This window comes from Gorilla gorilla, chromosome 5, assembly GCF_029281585.2.
Source record: "Gorilla gorilla gorilla isolate KB3781 chromosome 5, NHGRI_mGorGor1-v2.1_pri, whole genome shotgun sequence".
NCBI lineage: Eukaryota > Metazoa > Chordata > Mammalia > Primates > Hominidae > Gorilla > Gorilla gorilla.
The window spans coordinates 167435018-167456099 of record NC_073229.2 but is presented as its reverse complement, the minus strand read 5'-3'; the positions used below and the strand labels follow the sequence as shown (position 1 = coordinate 167456099).

The window sequence follows — 21082 nt, the reverse complement described above, 5'->3', positions numbered from 1 at the left end:
TAACCAGCTAACATCAAAATGACAGGATCAAATTCACACATAACAATATTAACTTTAAATGTAAATGGACTAAATGCTCCAATTAAAAGACACAGACTGGCAAATTGGATAAGAGTCAAGACCCATCAGTGTGCTGTATTCAGGAAACCCATCTCACGTGCAGAGACACACATAGGCTCAAAATAAAAGGATGGAGGAAGATCTACCAAGCAAATGGAAAACAAAAAAAGGCAGGGGTTGCAATCCTAGTCTCTGATAAAACAGACTTTAAACCAACAAAGATCAAAAGAGACAAAGAAGGCCATTACATAATGGTAAAGGGATCAATTCAACAAGAAGAGTTAACTATCCTAAATATATATGCACCCAATACAGGAGCACCCAGTTTCATAAAGCAAGTCCTGAGTGACCTACAAAGAGACTTAGACTCCCACACAATAATAATGGGAGACTTTAACACCCCACTGTCAATATTAGACAGATCAACGAGACAGAAAATTAACAAGGATACCCAGGAATTGAACTCAGCTCTGCACCAAGTGGACCTGACATCTACAGAACTCTCCACCCCAAATCAACAGAATATACATTTTTTTCAGCACCACACCACACCTATTCCAAAATTGACCACATAGTTGGAAGTAAAGCTCTCCTCAGCAAATGTAAAAGAACAGAAATTATAAAAAACTGTCTCTCAGACCACAGTGCAATCAAACTAGAACTCAGGATTAAGAAACTCACTCAAAACCACTCAACTGCATGGAAACTGAACAACCTGCTCCTGAATGACTACTGGGTACATAACAAAATGAAGGCAGAAATAAAGATGTTCTTGGAAACCAACGAGAACAAAGACACAACATACCAGAATCTCTGGGACACATTCAAAGCAGTGTGTAGAGGGAAATTTATAGCACTAAATGCCCACAAAAGAAAGCAGGAAAGTTCCGAAATTGACACCCTAACATCACAATTAAAAGAACTAGAAAAGCAAGAGCAAACACATTCAAAAGCTAGCAGAAGGCAAGATAACTAAAATCATAGCAAAACTGAAGGAAATAGAGACATAAAAAACCCTTCAAAAAATTAAGGAATCCAGGAGCTGGTTTTTTGAAAGGATCAACAAAATTGATAGACCACTAGCAAGACTAATAAAGAAGAAAAGAGAGAAGAATCAGATAGACACAATAAAAAATGATAAAGGGGATATCACCACCGATCCCACAGAAATACAAACTACCATCAGAGAATACTACAAACACCTCTACGCAAATAAACTAGAAAATCTAGAAGAAATGGATAAATTCCTGGACACATACACCCTTCCAGGACTAAACCAGGAAGAAGTTGAATGTCTGAATAGACCAATAACAGGCTCTGAAATTGTGGCAATAATCAATAGCTTACCAACCAAAAAGAGTCCAGGACCAGAAGGATTCACAGCCGAATTCTACCAGAGGTACAAGGAGGAATTGGTACCATTCCTTCTGAAACTATTCCAATCAATAGAAAAAGAGGGAATCCTCCCTAACTCATTTTATGAGGCCAGCATCATCCTGATACCAAAGCCTGGCAGAGACACAACCCAAAAAGAGAATTTTAGACCAATATCCTTGATGAACATTGATGCAAAAATCCTCAATAAAATACTGGCAAACCGAATCCAGCAGCCCATCAAAAAGCTTATCCACCATGATCAAGTGGGCTTCATCCCTGGGATGCAAGGCTGGTTCAACATACGCAAATCAATAAATGTAATCCAGCATATAAATAGAACCAAAGACAAAAACCACATGATTATCTCAATAGATGCACAAAAGGCCTTTGACAAAATTCAACAACACTTCATGCTAAAAACTCTCAATAAATTAGGTGTTGATGGGATGTATCTCAAAATAATAAGAGCTATCTATGACCAACCCACAGCCAATATCATACTGAATGGGCAAAAACTGGAAGCATTCCCTTTGAAAACTGGCACAAGATAGGGATGCCCTCTCTCACCACTCCTATTCAACATAGTGTTGGAAGTTCTGGCCAGGGCAATTAGGCAGGAGAAGGAAATAAAGGGTATTCGATTAGGAAAAGAGGAAGTCAAATTGTCCCTGTTTGCAGATGACATGATTGTAAATTTAGAAAACCCCATTGTCTCAGCCCAAAATCTCCTTAAGCTGATAAGCAACTTCAGCAAAGTCTCAGGATACAAAATCAATGCACAAAAACACAAGCATTCTTATACACCAACAACAGACAAACAGAGAGCCAAATCATGAGTGAAATCCCATTCACAATTGCTTCAAAGAGAATAAAATCCCTACGAATCCAACTTACAACGGATGTGAAGGACCTCTTCAAGGAGAACTACAAACCACTGCTCAAGGAAATAAAAGAGGATACAAACAAATGGAAGAACATTCCATGCTCATGAGTAGGAAGAATCAATATCGTGAAAATGGCCGTACTTCCCAAGGTAATTTATAGATTCAATGCCATCCCCATCAAGCTACCAATGACTTTCTTCACAGAATTGGAAAAAACTACTTTAAAATTCATATGGAACCAAAAAAGAGCCCGCATTGCCAAGTCAATCCTAAGCCAAAAGAGCAAAGCTGGAGGCATCACGCTACCTGACTTCAAACTATACTACAAGGCTACAGTAACCAAAACAGCATGGTACTGGTACCAAAACAGAGATATAGATCAATGGAACAGAACAGAGCCCTCAGAAATAATGCCACATATCTACAACTATCTAATCTTTGACAAACCTGAGAAAAATAAGCAATGGGGAAAGGATTCCCTATTTAATAAATGGTGCTGGGAAAACTGGCTAGCCATATGTGGAAAGCTGAAACTGGATCCCTTCCTTACACCTTATACAAAAGTTAATTCAAGATAGATTAAAGACTTAAATGTTAGACTTAAAACCATAAAAACCCTAGAAGAAAACCTAGGCATTACCATTCAGGACATAGGCATGGGCAAGGACTTCATGTCTAAAACACCAAAAGCAATGGCAACAAAAGCCAAAATTGACAAATGGGATCTAATTAAACTCAAGGGCTTCTGCACAGCAAAAGAAACTACCATCAGAGTGAACAGGCAACTTACAAAATGGGAGAAAATTTTCGCAACCTACTCATCTGACAAAGGGCTAATATCCAGAATCTACAATGAACTCAAACAAATTTACAAGAAAAAAACAAACAATCCCATCAAAAAGTGGGCGAAGGACATGAACAGACACTTCTCAAAAGAAGACATTTATGCAGCCAAAAAACACATGAAAAAATGCTCACCATCACTGGCCATCAGGGAAATGCAAATCAAAACCACAATGAGATACCATCTCACACCAGTTAGAATGGCAATCATTAAAAAGTCAGGAAACAACAGGTGCTGGAGAGGATGTGGAGAAATAGGAACACTTTTACACTGTTGGTGGGACTGTAAACTAGTTCAACCATTGTGGAAGTCAGTGTGGCGATTCCTCAGGGATCTAGAACTAGAAATACCATTTGACCCAGCCATCCCGTTACTGGATATATACCCAAAGGACTACAAATCATGCTGCTATAAAGACACACGCACACGTATGTTTATTGCGGCACTATTCACAATAGCAAAGACTTGGAACCAACCCAAATGTCCAACAATGATAGATTGGATTAAGAAAATGTGGCACATATACACCGTGGAATACTAAGCAGCCATAAAAAATGATGAGTTCATGTCCTTTGTAGGGACATGGATGAAATTGGAAATCATCATTCTCAGTAAACTATCGCAAGAACAAAAAACCAAACACCGCATATTCTCACTCATAGGTGGGAATTGAACAATGGGAACACATGGACACAGGAAGGGGAACGTCACACTCTGGGGACTGTTGTGGGGTGGGGGGAGTGGGGAGGGATAGCATTAGGAGATATACCTAATGCTAAATGAGGAGTTAATGGGTGCAGCACACCAGCATGGCACATGTATACATATGTAACTAACCTGCATATTGTGCACATGTACCCTAAAACTTAAAGTATAATAATAATAAAATAAAATTAAAAAAAAGAAAGAAAAAAATAAAAAATAAAAAAATAAAAGTGTTAGTTTCTCTGAAAAAAAAAAGTAGAATTCTCTTTTCTTCCATAGTTTTTATATTGTACTTTTATTACTGTGCAATCACAAACTTGTCTTTCATAAGATTCAGCATTAATGAAACTATTCTAGTCACCATTGAGTTCTATTTGTCTCCAGGGCAATAATATAAGACAACGGAGGGTTATTAACATGGAATAAGATCAAAAGGACACTAGTCCAGCTTAGCAGACAGCTGCTTAAAAGAAAACCTTGGTAGACATCATGCCTTGCCTTGTTGTCACACCCAGAGACCAGGTTCTTGACTCTACTGGCATTATCAATATTCTATTTATTTTCATTAAGCAGTGACATGGTGAGTATTTGGATACTGTCTGATATGGTTTGGCTCTGTGTTCCCACCCAAATCTCACCTTGAATTATAATAATCCCCACTTGTCAAGGGAGGGACCATGTAAAGATAATTGAATCATGGGGGCAGTTTCCCCCATGCTGTTCTTTTGATAGTGAGTTCTCATGAGATCTGACACTTTTATAAAGGGCCTTCTCCCCACCTTTGCTCTGTACTTCTTGCTGCCGCCATGTGAAGAAGGACGTGTTTGCTTCCCCTTCCACCATGATTGTAAGTTTCCTGAGGCCTCCGCAGTGCTGCAGAACTGTGAGTCAATTAAATCTCTTTCCTTTATAAATGACTCCGTCTTGAATATATCTTCATAGCAGGGTGAGGATGGCCCAACACCACGTGTAAGCTGCCAAGGCTTGGGGCTTGCACCCAGTCTGTGTTACCAAGGTGAATAACAAAAGAAAGACTGCTACCATGGAAACCTACCTGATGGCCTTTGTGGTGAGCTCCTTGCTGCTTGAATACTAGCAAATGCCACACAATAAAGGGCTGATCAATGTTAGGCATAAAGCTTCTATACAAGAGCACTGATTATTAACTTTAATGACTGCCTTGAACATTGCAATCCAAGGCAGCATTATTCTTGTCCAAACTCATTATTAGATAAGCACAGGGGAACTTGTTTTAAGATACACTTTGGTTTGCAAAGCAAGAGTCAACTTATGGCCATCTCCCAATATTTGTCTTTTATAAAAACAAGCTACACAGTTAGTTTAAAGATACATGAACTTAAACTATTAACTTGCAGTGAGCTGAGATTGTACCACTGCACTCTAGCCTGGGTGACAGAGCGAGACTCCGTCTCAAAAAAAAGAAATAAATAAAATAAAAATAAAAATAAAAAATAAACTATTAAAAGTGAACTAAGAAGCTGGATCATTGCCAGCTACATCTCAGTAGTTTATCATCACCTCATTTGTATGTGTCAGACATTTCTTCTTCTCCATGATGCCTTCTTCATGGAAAATTCATTCAAAGGCTTACAGTATACAATTTTAAAAATATAGCTCTATTTTCTGTGTGTGCCTATTTTAAAGAATTTATTCAGTCAAGTCAAGCAATATCCCTATTAACTCAATATGCTATAAAAATCAAGACTTTCCTTAATTTAGTAATTTTTAGAAGTATACATGGTCAAAATTTTAATTAACAAAAATAATTTAAAAGGTCTTTGAAAGCAATGGTTAGGGAAGGCATATCACTAGTAGTTTTTAATTTTTTCTTTTGAAAAGGGACCTACACCCTCTTCTGATGTCTATCAGGGGTTATCTCTAATGCTAGATTACACTGGAAATCCTGGCTGGTAACTTATTCTTTTCTACCTGTGTGCAACTGGGTAAATAGCCTCTTGTGTCTTTCCAGTTGTGTTCTAGAAACCATCATTCAAGAGTGGAGCGCCAAATGTGGACAAAGAAAACGGGAGAATTGCAAAGCTAATATTTCTGAAAGATTTATGTTTAACTTTGATAAAAACTTGTCCAGAAATACAAACAAGTATGTTTTGACAAACATTAATTACTCTAGTTCTCAATTATTTTTAAAAGTGCAGAAATTCATCTCTGAAGAATTTCCACTGCCAATGTGTTGGAGAGACATGCTCATTGGTACCCAGTCCTAGTTCTCAGCATCTTCAACCCTCATAGATCCATGTTTCTGAAAGTATGCACCACTCATTCACTGATTTATTCCTTTAAAATTTATTGAGCCTCTCTTAGGCAGCAGGCATCATGCCAGACATGGGGGCTCATCTGGTGAATGTCACAGTGCTTGCCCATAAGAGTCTAGCCCGGTGGTGGTGCAGGGTGGATGTTTCACAGCAGTGTCAGAAATGCTATGATGGGGTGAATGGAGGGTGCCACTTGAAAGGGGCACCTGACACTGACTCAGAATGTCAGGGAAAGCTTCTGGAGGATGTGACATCTGATCTCAGACTCAAGGTTAGATTGGGAATGGCAGTGAGACCTGGAAGGAAATTATCTAGGCAAAGAGAAGAACACTGCAAATCCCAGAGGTGAGTTCGTGGAACTACAAGCAGTTTAGCAGAGCTGATGTGTGGCGTTCTGGGAAGAGGCAGAGCTTACTGTTGAAGAGTTTTGTGTGTCATACATTACATGACTGTGCAGCATCATACTGTGGTTTTCGAATTCAACCAGACCCTCTCAGTGGCTTGAAATCCCTCTGCTATTCATTTCTCTCTTTAAGCATATGGGTATTTCATAACTTCAAACTTCCATCTTTAGCCAAAAAGTAGAAACAAACCAAATGTCCATCAATTGATGACACCTGTAACAGGCTCTGTTTGACACCTTCAGTAGCCCAGCTATGTGTGCTGCTATTCCAGCCATGCTGTTCCTGTAATGCTTCTGGTCATATACTGCTGGTAGACTTAGATGATTGTGGCACCCACACAATGCCCTTCTATGACAGTTACACCTGCCCTATGTCATGCTATTTCTCGACTCTGCTAGCTGAGACTTGGAAGAGTATTCCTAAGGACTGTGAGAAGAAGAGATTACAGCGTCATTATCACAGCAGAGAAGAAATTGTACATGATGCCAAGGAGAAGTGGTACTGCTCTGTCCTGGATGTCAAACAGGAGCTACAATTGCTTACCATCTACCCTGGAGAAGACCACTAAGCTCCCTCACAGTCAGTTGATCACCTCTGTCAAGGAGAGAGTCATAGACCCAGAAGTTCTTTTCAGCCATCCTCCTCAGGCATGAAAGCAGTGGCACTCAAGATAGCACTTCCACGTCACCCATGAAATGTGATGCTTATATTAGAAAAGATCTATATGCCAACACAACACATCCCATCTGGTCTGGTAGTACTACCATGTGTCCTGCTATTACTGGCTTTAGAACACAGACAGATGTCACAGCCTTGGGAAAAAAAAACACAATAAAAATTAAGATTGCCCTTCTTCTGAGTGCACATACTGTGGCTAGCGACTGTCTTGACCTTCCAGCAGATGTGGAATAGCAAGCAAGAGTCTGATGAGTTTGACCTGCCCATTGCCCACTGCAATTTTACAGACAGTCTTGCTCTGTTGCCCAGGGTGGAGTGCAGTGGCACAAGCATAGTATACTACAGCCTCAAATTCCTGGGCTCAAGCAATCCTCCCACCTCAGCCCCCTGATTAGCTGGGACTATTAGCTTGCTATGTTGTCCAGGCTGGGTTTTGAACTCCTGGGCCCAGGTGAGCCTCCTGACTAGGGTTACAGACATGAGCCTCCACACCTGGCTACTTTTAAATGGATAGCATCTTATATTAGACTTATCTACTTGAAAGATGCCTTTTTAAAAAGATACCTGTGTTTGTCTGATAGGCAAATAGCACTATTTCACCTTGTATTCATATTAACTATTTCTTTATAATACATTTTCTAAAATTCTTTACATATCTTTGGTTTAAGTTTAGCATGTGTGGCTAGACACTTTGTGTGGCAAAGGGAGAATAAGGGGAACATGTTTATAGAGGCACTTGGCCTGATGTGATGGGTCTTTGGCTGACTGACAATTTCTTTCAAGCTGTTCACTCCTCTAGGGCCTGATCAGATCTCCACAGAGTAAAAATGACAATTCCTGGATTTCTCCAGAGGCTGGCAAGAATTTATGAATGAATTGTCACTTCTTTGTTGCAGTCTTCCAGCAGAGGTAGAAAATGTATGTAACCCAGGCTCTAGGACTCCATTTTCTTTCTTATCCAGTGTTTTTTTTTTTTGCAGCAGAATGTCACAGGGCTAAATTACTCATTCTAGTTGCAAAATGATTTGTATTTTTACCTGTAAATTTATGCATCATTTTAATTTATGTAAGAGTTTTGTACGTAATTCTCAGCTTTATGGGTGATTTACACATCTTGTTTTTCTACTGTTGTGTGAGAATATCACAGCCCAAGGATACGTCATTGTGCAAGGAAGAATAAAAGTGCTACCAGAAAGAAAAAAAAATACCCAAACTGGAAAAAATAAACTATTGAAGACTTTTAAGTAGGAGGATTGACAGGATAAAATTTGCATTTTAAAAAAACTATCTGGCTGAGACATGAAAATTGGAGGAGAGGCAGTGTATGAAAGCTTGCCAGGAGGGCTAGAGCATCAGAGAGTGTGAAGAATGGGGCCTCCCAAGGAGGCTGAGTAGGAGCAGTGTTACAGGAAATGGGCCAACCACTCTACCAATCAACCAATCACCCAACTAAGCAACCACCCACCCAACCAACCACCCAACCATCCAACCACCCAACCATCCATCCAACCACCCAAGAAACCATCCAACCAACCAACCAACCAACCAACCAACCAACCAACCAACCAACCAACCAATCATCTAAATAACCACCCACCCAATCATGAAATAACCAGTCAAAGAAGGATGCTGTAGAAAGGAAAAATGAAAACAGTTTTGGTGGGGAGAGTTGAGGTGGAATATATACAGCAATGACAGGAGGAGGGCAAAATGTCAATGGCTCCAGGTGCACTGAACTGCTTTGGCTCCCTGACTATGGTTTCCTCTCCGTTGCTTCTAGGCCATCCGCTTTTTCTGCCTGGGACACTTTTATCCTGGACCTTCATAAAGCTAACTCTTATTCACCCTCCAAGAGGCAGCTTACATGTCATTTCCTCCGGGAAGCCTTTCAGAACTCTCTAAGTCTGGGTTAGAGAACCTTCCGTAGACTCTATTTTTCCTCTTGCAAATAGCAGTTATCAACTGGATGACTATTGCTTTTTAGTTCCCTGTATCCTTCAATAGACTGTAAGCTCCTTGAGGACAGAGCTGAAGCTTCTTCCATAGTCTACCTCCTGCACCTGGCATAATGCCTGACACCTGGTAGGCACTCAGTAAGTGCTTGTTTGAGAGAGTTAATGAACTTTGTCACCAGTCAAGATGTACCCAGATCTTTCAGAATATTGGAGAATTAAAATATTACAATAATAATAAGCCAGTTGCTTCCCTTACTTTGAAAATTATTAGGGAAATGGGTCTACTTACATGTACAAAGTCAACGTTTTATATGGCTATTTTAGATCAAGTTTCTCTTGCCATTTCCATCCCATAACAAGCAAATGGTCTTTTAGGCTATAAATTTCTGTTGACTCTTGGGGTATAAGCTCATCTCTGGCACAGATAACTCTTCATCTGAATTGTTTACTTTTAACCAGATTTTAATGTGTGCCTCTGTTGGGTGCTGTGGAAGATACAAATGCCTGGGGACTGGTTTCCTCTCAGTTACTGTCAGCTGTGGGAACCATCTGCTAAAGGTGGGACTGGGCAGGATAGGGGTCCCTGTGAAGATGCTCACATACATGTACCCTCCCATGCAGCCCACAAGAGAATATGTTCTGAGTCTTCAAAATGCTCTCATACTCTCAAAGACACCAAGAAGGCATCCCTCGGGGAAATGAAGAGGTTATGATTTTGCTAATTAATGAATCTTTCCTCTATGTGGAATGTTTTTATTGCCTGAACTAGGTCATCTCTCCTATAGGATGTGAGTCACTCTGGCAAGGAGCGCAGTCTGTGAGGTTTCTGCTACAACTTTATCAGCTTCAGTTGGCAATTTAAATGAATCAGGCAGGTGGGAGAAGAGACAATAAAGCTGAAATTCAATATTGGAGACATGGATGGCAGGGGTGTCGTAAACCCTTTATATGGTTACCATTGAACTAAGTGTAAGAGAGGTAGGGGTGTGTGTGTATGTGTGTGCGTGTGTGTGTGTGTGTGTGTATGTGTAATATATATTCATTTTCTCTATTTGCTTGCATCTAAAACCCACTGTTGCAATTTCTCTTATTAAAGTCTATCTTAGAAATATTTTCTGTGGCATTTTATTGATGTAATGCCTAAAGAAAATGTGCTTGGATTAACTCTTAGAATACTGGAGACAAGGAAGCCCTCTTTATTTTCTTTAAGATAATTTGAAGTGCTAATTCTCTTTCTTGCTCTAGATAGTGAAGGGAGGGGACTTTGGGGGCAGACTTTGGAGAAAGAGTTAATCAAATAACCACAAAACTTCAACTATTTTTTAAATCCCCTGGCAGAAATCAACAGATTATAGTAGTGTAGCACAGAGAAGCTGAACCAAGTCTAGAGAATCAGAGAGGGCTTCCCCGAGAAAAAGAGTTAAGTTGAGGCCTGAAAGAGGAGCAGGATTTGAAACTAACACTGGTGCGAGACATGACTGGGGGAGAGGTGGGATTTGTTGGTGGCCCAAAGAAAGTGAAAGCTTTGAAGGTGGACGAAGCTTATTGCTTTTGACAATCAGAGAAGATCACTGTGTCTGGAGCTAGCAAGCAAAAGGGAAGGAGGAATATGATGAGGCCAGAGGTCAGCAGGGGTCAGGTAATGCAGGGCCCCCTAAAACATGTAAAGGAATTTTGGTTCTTATCTTGAGGAGCAATGAGAAGTCATCCACAGTCTTGGAGCAAGGGAGTAGCATGATGACATTTGTTTATAAAAGATTACTCAGGGATCCTTTGGATAGACAGTTCTAGCAGTGGTTGAGAGGAGAGATAACTGAGGCTTGGACCATAGTGTTGGCAGTGGAGATGGAGCAAAGCATAAAGATTCTACAAGTACACTGGAGGTACAGAACTCAGAAACTGGTGAACAACTGCCTGGAGTGGGCCCAAGAGAGATGGGTTGAGGATGTCTCACAGATTTCCAGCATGAACAACTAGTTTTGGGATGATGACAAGGGGATGCAGGTTTGGGGTGGGATGCAGACATCTGGCATGGCATGAGGTTGGTTTGCAATTGCTAAGTGAGTAGATATGGAGTAGGTTCAAGAGAGAGGTATGGGATGGAGTTCCGAAATGGAGGCATTGCAAACACATGTGGACGGGTTTACCTAGGGAGAGTGGGTAGTAAAACAAGAGGACCTGGAAGTGAGCTCTGAAGAATTCCAACACTGAGGTTTGGGGGGAGTTGAAAGAGCCAGCAAATGAGGCTGACAGGGATCATCTTCAGAATGGAGGGAAAATAAATGGTTACAACACCTAAATCAGAGGAACAGAGGGTATCAGGAAGGGGGGGGGGGGTTTGTTTTAGTATCAAATTGCTGAAATGTCAATTGAGAAGAGGTCTACAGAGCATTCCATAAATTCAGCAAAGGAGAAGTCACTGGTGATATCAGCCAAAGTTTTGCTAAAGTAATGACAGCTGAAGCCACAGTACATTCTCTGTGTGAGTTACTGTCCTATGCATTTTACATATACTAAAGAGTAGTATTAGTTTAATGGTAATGCCAATCTGATGAGAGACTTATTATTATTATCCCATTCTACAGATGAGAAAACCAAGGCACAGAGAGGTTAAGTGACTTGGCCCAGTTCATATGGCAGAAGCAGAATACAGGCTTAGGCAGTCTGGCTCATGAATCCACTATCTCAACCATTATACCACCTTGTCTCTTAAGCCTTTGCAGTGTGAGAGTAGAGACAATGCAGACAACTCTTGGAAGGCACTCAGCTGTGAGTAGGGAAATAGGGAAGCAGCTAGATGTACAGGGGCTGGTCCAAGAAGAGCAATGTTGTAAGGTGGAGACTAGGACTACAGTGTGTTCAGATGCTGATTGAAAGGATCCAGCAGTGAGACTGAACTTACAGGAGAATGAAGTGATGGGCATGAATGGGGTCCCAGGAGAGGTGGAAGGGTATGAGGCCAGAGTCCAGAAGGAAGGATTGCTTGCTGAAAGACATAGAGGCCCTTTTCCTATTGTCTCAGGAGGTGAAGAGAGGATGGGTGCAGAAATGATGTTTGTAGGGGGAGATCGAAGGAGTCCCTGTTTAGAGTCTTTTATCTTCTCTGTGAAATAAAAGGCCAGGCCATCTGCTGGGAGGACTGGGAGAGTGAGGTGGAGGTGGAGGGGAGTGGATAGAGATGGCTGGAGAAATCCACAGGAAAATTGCCAAGTAGCATCAAGAGCACAAGCAGCATCACACTGGTGATTTGGGCAGACTATGGGGAAAAGAAGCAGTGGTGTAGGCATGGCTGTAGGGAAGCTGGGGAGTGTGGGAAGGATCATAACCACATAAAACATGACTTCAGGGTGGGGCAAGGTTAATAGCACATGGGGAATTCTAGTTCTTCATGTACTCCCCAGAATGTCTGAGAACCAGCTGCTGGGGGTAGGAGAGCAAAAAACTCAGAATAATAAATACTGCGGATTGAGACAGATTATATACATAAGCCTTTTCTGTCCAGATGCAGGTCTAAGAAGCTGATTTGACCAACACCCAAGTGGACATTCTCAGGCACCAAGGGCAAGACATACTCTTTGTTGTCAGGCTTTCAACTGCCCAGATAGACTTTTCCTTAGAAGATGAGAAAATAGTGCATTCTCAGCACAGTGCTTGTAAAAATACGCAGATTGGAATAATGGGAAAGCAATGACATTCTCGAATCTCATGGGAAAAGCAGAGCTCCGGAAATAACTTAATATATGAACCATAAGAAAATTTCAGAAAACTCTTTAACTTTCTGAATAGGTTATGAAGAGCCACACATGCTGTAAAGTAGGACCAAAGCCCGTATGAAGAACAGAGGATAAAATGAAAATAAAATAAGGGTGGCGGGGAAGAGAGAGAGAGAAAAAAAGAAAATGAGCCTTTCTCCTAGGGTCTCTGCAGGCATTCAGGAATTTTGTCGCCTAAGAGGAAGGGAAGATGCTCTCATTTCCTGAGCATCCCTATGGGCTCATTAACCCTCACAACTCTGTGAGGCAGGCATTCTTTCCCATTTTAAAGGTGGTAACAATGAGGCTAAGAGAGGATAAGTAATTTGCTCAAAGACCCGAGGAAGACGGGAACTAAACAAGGAGCATCTAACTTCAAAGATCTAGACTTCTGCCTTCCAGGGTAAGGTTCGTGAGGGAAGAAAGTTGCAGAAAGAACTAAGCTGAGGCTCTCTTAGGATGGAGTATTCCTAGCGTATAAACAGAACAACAATGGCCACTGGAACTGAGTGCCAGTTAGGTGCTGGACATTGTATACCCATTTTTCTGATTCTCACAGCAATCCTGCCTGATCACTATCATCATGCTTTTTTTTGTTTTTTGTTTCGGATAAGGAAATTGAGGCCCATAGAGATTAAGTGATTTGTTCAAGTATTCGTTTTTTTCTTGCTACTATGACACATTGCCATAGACTTGTGGCTTAAAACAACACATATTCATCGGAGAATTCTACAGGTTAGAAGTATAACATAGGTGTCACTGAGCTAAAATTAAGGTGTCAGCAGGGCTGAGTTCCTTTCTGGAAGCCCTAGGGGAGAATCCCTTTCCTTGCCTTTTTCGGCTTCTAGAGGGGGCCCTTGTTCCGTGCTCACAGCCCCTTCCTCTGTCTTCAAAGCCAGTGACGGCAGTTCAAGTCCTTTCTCCACTGCATCTCTCTAACTGTCCTTCTGCAGTCATGTCTCTCTCTGACCACAGTTGTGAATGACTCTCCACTCTTAAGGATTCATGGGATTAGACTGGGTCCACCTGCACAAAGCAGGCTAACCTGTCCATCACAAGGTCCTTACCTTAATCACACCTGCAAAGTCCCTTTTGCCACATGCCATGTCAGGGAACATATCCACAAGTTCTGGGGATTTTAGGATGTGGATATCTTTGGGGGTTTGTGGTGAGCATTATTTTGCCTTCCATACCAAGGTTAAACATTATTAAAGGGGCTGAGTCCAGAGTTTAATTTAAATTTGGCCAGGAAATCCTATTGACTCTACCTTCAAAATATATCCAGAATCCTATTAATGCCATTTCTACCACCAGGGTCCAGGCCACTTCATCTCTTATCAGGATTTCTTCTATAGCCTTCTCTTCCTTTCTCCTTGTTCTACCCTTGCCTTCAACCCACTCTGAACACATTGGCCAAAGTGATTCCTTAGAAATGTCTCAGTTCATGTCAAGTCTCTGTCCAAACCTTCCAATGACTGTGAATTTGAATTAAGGACAGTCTTTCCCGTGGCCTCTAATGCTCTCCTTCCCTCACCCTAAGAGCTCTGTGCACTCTCCCTCACTCTGCTTCAACACACAGTGGTCTTCTGCTTTCCTTGAACACACCAGGCTTATTGCTGGAACCCTGAATGGGAGGGTCGTTTACTTATTTATTCCACGCACTCCAAGACCCTGAAGTAGAAGAGGAGGACATGGACTGGTTCTGAGATGCCTCTTTCCTTTCTGGCGGGGGAAATGGAAGAAGGATGAATATCTTCTGACTTCACTGCCTGTGCTTATGCAAGGGGCTTTCCCTGTCATTGGCAAATCCCTGCTTCCCACTGATTAGTGCCGTGAGGCTGAGTCCAGGTGCTCACCTCTGCGTCGGGTGCATACGTGTGAGGTTTGCAGGGGTCTCTGAAGGGTTTCTGAAATGAAGAGCTTCCTTATGCGGGGGATCTGGCTGGCTCCAGCTAGACCTCTTTAACACCCCCTGGCTCCTGTCCAGGGCAGCACACCCCATGGTTTCCTGCTGCTGGAAAATCCTTGCCCAGGAGCCATTCTTTCTTGGGTGGGCCACCATCAAGACAGCTCAACTCCAGCAACCTTCCTCTATGTCAAACCAGATCTACAAGAAACTTTGACATGTACAATGATGGGATCACAGGCGGCTTTACAGCTTCCCCTCCCTCTGCCCTGCCATATCCTTCCAAGACTCTTTTCCTTGCTTAAATAGGAGATATAAGGAAGGCTAACGAGTCAGCTTCCTAAATTCCTGCCTCATCGCTATTATTTACCAGGGATTCTCTTAGAGCCTCACACTTGGCTTTGGTCAGTGTGGAGAGGCCCTTCCTTCCCCCAACAGCTCCCCTAGATCCAAAACTCAAGACTGCAAAGACCCTGTCCCTCTTCCCCATCTTGGGAAGAGGGTGGGGAAGATGGGCATAGTGAAGCATGGATGGCCTTGGTGATAGTAAGTGAGCAGAGTCCTTCGGCTGTCTCTTGTAAGCCCCAAGAAAGGTAGCTCTCTTCAGAATGTGAGATACTTATTGTTACAGTACGTAGCTAGTCAGACGTGAAAGGGCAGGAGAGCATCCCCCTGCCACCCCCCAACAAACAAGAATGTCAGGCAACCATCAGCTGATGGTCAGTCGGTTGTTGTTAAAACTGCCTCTCTAAAATAATAATTGGTTGCAGCTGGCACCAGGGAAAGGCAGTCTCCCAATAGAGAAAGACACCTAAAGCTCATGATCAACAGCTTCCTGATAAGATCTCAGGAGTTGGGTGAGTGGGCTCAATCATGCACACTAAGAGGAAAAATGGTGGAGTTTAACTGGTATATGACTTTCCAGGAGCATTCAACTGGTAAGGGAAGAATGCCTCAAGTGAGCATGTGCACAACTCCGGTAAACACGCTGTGCATGCGGCCCCTGCCAAGTGCTGGCAGACCACTGTGCATGTGGGCAGCCCACTCCAAGGAAAGAATCAGGGAGAAAGGAACACAAGACCCCGGAAGCATGCCAACACATAAAACACCAGGTCAAAGGGTCAAACTGCACACTTGATCTCCCAAGTTGCCCACTTGACCCTCTTCCAAGTGTTCTTTACTTCCTTTCATTCCTGCTCTAAAGCTTTTAAATAAACTTTTACTCCTGTTCTAAAACTTGCTTCAGTCTCACTCTGCCTTATGCCCCTTGGTCAAATTATTTCTTCTGAGGAGGCAAGAACTGAGGTTGCTGCAGACCCATACATATATGCCGCCAGTAACATTATCACCTTCATTCATCTTGGACTCGGTTCTCCAATGCCAGAAAATCAGAAAAACGTACACAAACCATTACAGATGTAAAAGTCAACAGCTATGGTGGAGTGAAAGATTCAAGTTGAATAGAGAAAAATGTCATCTGCTGCTCAAAGAACACGTGTCGGCCAGATTTGTTTAACTGGTGAAGAAACATCTGATTAAATGGAAGGAATTGAATGTGGTCTAAAATTTCATTTCCTTAGTAAAGAGGGTACACATTTTTTCCTAAAAATTTTACTCATTCATGGCTAAAAATTCTAAGACTTTAAAATTTGAGTACACTCTTATTTTTATTTTTGAGAATTTTTTCTCTGGCTTACAAATACTGTATGTAAATAAAAAATAATGTATGTTTCCAGCAGAAACTTGAGGTACAAAAACATTTCAACAAGAAGCCAAAAAAATCATCCAAAATTGCCCAGTTAGGAGATAATCAAATTTTGTGGGAGATAGAATTTTGACATGAAATAATTTAGGAATGATCATAAAAGAATGAACATACTTCATTCTGTAAACCAAAAATAAAATTCTAAGCCTCTCAACCAACTGAATGGACCCCCTCTGGACCAAGGGGACCCTAGAGAAACCTGAAAAATGGAATTCGCAGCCATTAGGGGAAGGCAGGTTACACATGCCTAATTGTACCCTCTCCTTTTTGGAGTTTAGGCATAACTGACCAGGATTAACATTAAAATAGAGATCATAAGACTGACAAAACAAACTCTTCGTGGCAATAAGATTCCAAATTTCAACCTGATTTTGATGTAGCATCACATAACAGATAGGAGGTCCTGAAGGAAATCAAACATATTTTAGCCCAAAATATATTTCTTTGACATATTTTGAAATGGCTCTGCAGAGCCATCTTTTGTGGGGGATCTTTGCATTTGTAGAGAGTCTCCATTAATACAGCCAGGACCCTCCTGGATCTAGGAGAGATTAACAAAGAGCCTGATGCCATTTAGGGTCTGAAAAGAGACATTTACCATCCATTCTCTCTGAAGGCTGCCACGTATGAGGCTTCATCTACATAACAAGAACCTTGGTCTCCACAACCTCCCTTATCTTAACTCAAGCATTTCTTTCTACTGACTTAAAGTCTTTAGACAAAGCTTAACTCTTTCAAACAACTCCCAACCAGAAAAATCTTTGAATTCACCTATGACTTGTAACCACCCACTACTTCTTTGAGACATCCTACCTTTTCAGGTCAAACCAATGCATACCTTACAGGTATAGATTTATGTCTTTGCTTGTAACTTCTGTCTCTTTAAAATGTATAAAACCAAACTGTAACCCAACCATCTTGGGCACACTTTCTCAGGACCTCTTGAGACTGTTCCCTGGGCCATGGTCACTCGTATTGCCTCAGAATAAACCTCTTTAAATATTTTACAGAGTTTGCTTTTTCCATTAACAATTCTGACTTGACTTTGTTTTATTTTCTGTGTTGGAAAGTTATTCAATGAACACATTTGGGGAAATGAGATTTGGAATATGGAATTTGTTTAAAACCACTAGGGCGCAGAGACAACAGACGTCTCTATTTTGCTTTAAATACACTCACAGCAGTTGACAAGGAATATTTATCCATAAGTGGAAACACCCAGGATCCATTTTGTCCCCTTCACTAAGGCCTACTTGCTCTTGATGTGTCCTGGGTTGAGAGATCAGCACGTATTATACATGGCTTCTGAGATCTCACATGGGCTCTGATTGAATGAGAAACCCCTGAAGGAGGGGAGAATAGCCAGGGGCTGGAAGAAGACTCCTTAGGAGACAGACCATTCTTGAAGCTTTGAGGGTGTACATTTCCTAGGGTCTGAGTTGGTTTCCTCTTTCTGTACCTTGCAGACTGAAAGGCAGAGCAATGAGAAGCAGCAGAACTGCAGAGACAAGGATTCCAGGTGCTTGGAAGTGAGGGTGGAGCCAGCCCGGGAAAAGATTCAGCCCCAGACGGCTGCACCAGGTGGAGCAAAGATGTCTTCTCTTTTATACATGTCAACTAGAAGGTGACAAGAGTCAGGAGCCCATGATCTTAAAGCTCCCTGTGTTACCCAGCACCCCTGTAAGATTTCCTAATCATTCTTTTATAATTAAAAAAAAGATATTTTCATATCCCTTAGAGTTGTTTATGACTATTAAAATTGTTTTTGATTTTGTGCAAGTGACCCAGAATGAGTAAAAAGAAGAGAAAACAGTTATGGTAACTAAAATTCTCAAGCCTTGAAAAGAAAACATTACTGTTTATACTACTATTTGTTGAGAAGCATCTCAGGACTGATAAATAGCAAATATAGATTTTTTTTTTTTTTTTACTGTAGTCAGGCATTGTTCTATGGGCTTTATATACAATAACAGTGTCTTTCCAACTATGGGGTACATTCTGTCCTCCTCTCTGTTTTACTTCTGAGTAAGCTAAAGCCTAGAAATGTTTCCAACCCAGAAAGTGGCCTCAGCTACGAGGCTTGGCTGGTTCTTATGTATTTCTTCTAAACAAAATAAAAACTCACTATGTTCATTCATAGAGTTACTCTTCACACAGCAAGGGCAGTGGAGGGTCCGGTTAACAGACTGCAATCTGGAGCCACACGCTGGGGCTTGCAACGTAGTTCTGGCAAGAGTCCAGTGGCTCATCCTGGGCAAGTCATGTACTCTTTCTAAACTTCAGCATACTTCCCTGTAAAATGGGCAAGATCATCCCTATCTCTGAGGACTGTTTGGGGAACTAAATAAGATAATATTTGAACTGAACTTGGCACAGTGTCTGGCTCAAAGGAATGGTGCCCATTATGATTCCTGATACTTAAACTCTTATATCAGACACCAAGGAGACCTCTGTATGTATCCGGAATGCTAAGGGTCCTCTCATTGATTAGGGAAAATCTCACAAACGGGGTGCAGAGAAATGTGTGTGTGGGAGGGTTGATGATGGAGGGGGGTGTCCAGGAAAGGAGTTAAGAGCTTCCCACAAATGGACAGGTGATGTTTGGGCTGGGGGAAAGAGAAACATGGCAGGGAGGCAGAAGTCATCATGGAAGGAGACTGGGATGGCCTTTAGATGCTAAGCTTGGGGAGGACTGCAACGGGGCTGGGAAACAGAACCACCAAGAATGGGAGCTCAATGGGAACCAGTCAGTGGGGAAAGTCCAGGTATCCCTTACTTTCTCTACTCTTACTACCCAAACCTGGGAAGAGAATAGATTCAGATGAGGAGGGCCACTGGATAGCAAGTTAGAGTCCCAGCAAAACAGCCAGCCAGCCTGGTCAGCCCCTGAGGTATAGATTTAGCTCAACCTTACTCAGTATTGCACAGGCCATCTATTTCTTTTATAATTTACATGTGATGAGAGGAATGCTTTCTTTCATCTTGGCATGGGGCTCTGGAATGTCCAGTTACAACCCTGGTATGCTATCAAAAGATTTCATATCCCGAACCTTTGGCTGTTGTGTCACTGGTATGTCAGCCCTAACATAGTCTGAAAGGAAGCAAAAGCCAGTACCTTTTTGATAACAATTAAAATCTTGGATTTACATAATGGGACATGACGTGAGGGCCATTGTTTAGCATTTGGCACAGTTATGAATGCCCAGGGCAGAACACCAAAGGAAAAAGTCTACTTTGAATGCTTTCTCAGAACAAATCTGAGAGAATTCACTGGTTAATGTAAATACATGTCCAAACAAGTACTGGTTTGCTTAGGGAGTGCGCAGAGCTGGCAAGCCTCACTTGGCATGCAGAGCATGAGTAATGCTTCATTTTAATGAGGGATCTTGGGGGTCTATAATGAGGACTATGTGGTATTTCCCATGTGTCTCTTTGGAACGTGGACTGATTCTACCCACAATGGAAGACAGGCCATCAGAAAGTACATAGTTCCTGAAATCTCTGGGGCTGTACAAGATGCAGATAATTTAATAGCATATAAACAAATTTGCAGAAATATACCTAGAGTTCCCAGAGTAAAGAACTTGCCTTTTCCACAGGTAAGCAAATATGAGTGCAAAGTAACAAGACCGTATTTGGGGTGGGGGTGGGATGAGAGACTGATTTTTAAACTATGGCTATAGGCAGTTCCAGGTATGTTTTAAACATCTGTGGCATCCCTGGAATAATTGTGCAGCCTCCCTACTTGACTCTTCTGAAAGACAACACTCATTTGAATATAAGTTCATATGTATAAAGCACATAAATCCATTTTTAAGACACAACTTTAGTCATATTGCAGGTGTGAGTTCTGATCATTTGGACATTTTTTATCAGAGAAAGTCAACACTTAAGGTTTTGGATGAGGCAAAAAACTTAGAAAGTAATTAGGAAAACAAATACTTCCCTAGTCCTTGCAAGTGGTCTTTACTAGTTGATGGAGGGGCCAATGGGAGGAGCTTATTTATTTATTTATTTATTTATTTATTTATTTATTTTTGAGACAGGGTGGAGTGCAGTTGCGTGATCTTGGCTCGCTGCAACTTCTGTCTCCCGGGTTCAAGAGATTCTTAACACCTCAGCCTTCCGAGTAGGTGGGATTACAGGCGCCCACCACCACACCTGGTTAATTTTTTGTATTTTTAGTAGAGATGGGGTTTCACCATGTTGACAAGACTGGCCTCGAACTCCTGGTCTCAAGTGATCTGCCTGCCTGGGCGTCCCAAAGTGCTGGGATTACAAGCGTGAGCCACAGCACCCAGCTGGGAGGAGCTTTACCACATGGTCGTAAAGCTCCTCCCAGCTGGATGCGGTGGCTCACGCTTGTCCACATGGACATCCTCTGGATGTCCCCTTATATCCAGCCACAGGGTGTGACTTCCTGAAGCAAATCTCCTTTCTGCTCAGATTTGGGGCATC

At 41.8% G+C, this 21082-nt stretch overlaps 1 protein-coding gene across 8 annotated transcripts in view; it reads right to left on the bottom strand.

The window, feature by feature from the left end:
* AIG1 (androgen induced 1) overlaps window positions 1-21082 on the bottom strand; it is a 285077-nt gene that overhangs the window by 37397 nt on the left and 226598 nt on the right. The window lies entirely within an intron of this gene.